This window comes from Branchiostoma belcheri, unplaced genomic scaffold (genome assembly GCF_001625305.1).
Source record: "Branchiostoma belcheri isolate BF01 breed outbred unplaced genomic scaffold, Haploidv18h27 scaffold15, whole genome shotgun sequence".
In the NCBI taxonomy this organism is placed as follows: Eukaryota; Metazoa; Chordata; class Leptocardii; order Amphioxiformes; family Branchiostomatidae; genus Branchiostoma; species Branchiostoma belcheri.
This window is the reverse complement of record NW_017802935.1, coordinates 2,361,603-2,363,493: the sequence shown is the minus strand read 5'-3', so window position 1 is coordinate 2,363,493 and position 1,891 is coordinate 2,361,603.

The window sequence follows — 1,891 nt, the reverse complement described above, 5'->3', positions numbered from 1 at the left end:
TGGCTTTCTGTTGTTCTGTTGTGACAAACTTATCAGATAAGACCCTAAGTATGTATTATATATAAGGTGTGTTAAGGTGTTACGCTTAGCTATTGTAGTGCGCAAAGGAGTGTCGTTTCTATAGGTTATTTGTTTGGTCATGTGGAACAGGCCACAATGGCTTGATTTTATGGATGCTGTCCTCTGAAGAGTTTATCAGAGTTTCTGGTGGTGATGCTGTGGCTGTCTCCAGTTCTCGGTGAAGCATTTCTGGACTCAGGTTTCTGGCGAATTTCAGGCACAAATCTACCCGTCGTTCTTGGAGTGACTTCAGGCCTTTGTTGAGCAGAGTGTGGCGTAGTTGCTCTCCGCTTTCCAATCTCTCGGTTTGTGTTGCAGTAAGGCCAGAGTGCCACACTGGCATAATCTCCAAGCAGATTTTTTGGTGGCAAATTGGCCAGTCTGTATCCATTTCCCCACCCAACTCAGTAGGCGAGAACTCCCACTGAGATGTGCGCGGGTGACTGCATTTGTCCCAGATTCAAGCCATAAACCGCTTGTAAAAATCTTAGCACAACAAATTTTTGATAGCTGTTAATAGGGACACAAGGAGGGGCAGCAACACCATTTTTGAAAAGAAGTGCTCCTCCCTGTTCGAGTGCAGGCAGATCTTGGGTGGGGAAATGGATACAGACTGGCCAATTTGATACTGTCTTACCCCCACCAAAAGATCTGCTTGGAGATTAACACTGGCACACAGTACTCCAGTACTGATCTAACGTAGGTTATGGATAATATTTGAAGTAAGTCCTCAGTGGATAGGTTGAAACTAGCCTGTGTTACACAAGCTCTCTCGGCCGGAGGTCAATGACCCCCACCCAAATTTTAATAATTGGGATTTAGTAAATCGCGCACCTGCCGGCCTTGTGGTAGTGGACAAAAATTAGTCAGGCTAGGTTGAAACGTTTAATTTTGCGTAGCATGGCCATTTCCTACGGCGATGTAGCCATAGTGTTGCCTTTCAGAATGACGTACTGGTCCCTCGGTAGACACCTACCAAAAACATGTTTTCTCTCGCTCTTTACCAAATGTGCACGTAGCGGCCCATCCAAATTTTTCGTTCGCTTCGTCCTTAAACGGTAACAAAATTCGTCACTTACATGAAATTCCGTAGTCCATTCGGACGAGGGAACGAACAATTTTCCCCTTTTTGCCTGACTATCAGAACAATGCTTGCTAATGTTGTTATTCAGTTGCTTGTAGTACTCTAGTTCGGTAAAGAACGTGGGTCCTTCAGAAATTATCTTATTCCACAAGGACCTATTAAAGTGTTCATACAGCATGTAATCCACCTTGTTGAACTCTTCGTGATTACCTCGCTCTTCATCCGAAGGTTTGTAATCTTTGTACGCATAGGACCTCTGTTTCTTAGGTCGGCTATCGTAGAGAATATCCTTTAGTTCCCAACACATCAGCCTTCGTAACAGCACTAGAGATTCGTCGAAGTGTTCTAAGATCATAACCAACGTGAAGTCTCGTTCTATATCCGCAAGAAACCGTTCTGCTTTCCCCTCGTCATCGGCCCACTCTTGTTTGTACCCTAAGTCAAACGCTTGGAAATTTCTCGTCCTTTCAAAAGTGACCTCGCAATGTTTGTAGCCTATCACATATCTGTGCTCAAAGGGGCTTTTGAGAAACAGTTGGATGGGATTTTCGTCTCCAGGTCTCTTCACCTTTCTCTGAAGCAGCTTTCCACTGAGATGGTAATAATTAAAAACTGACTTAAGATGACCAAATGGTTCTCTAATTACAGTTATGTTAAGCGGTGTCGGAAGGAACATAGACTCCATCCAAGTTTGTGTATCTCGTGTGGTGAACGATAGCACTGTATTTTCCGTCTTAGACTGTAGGT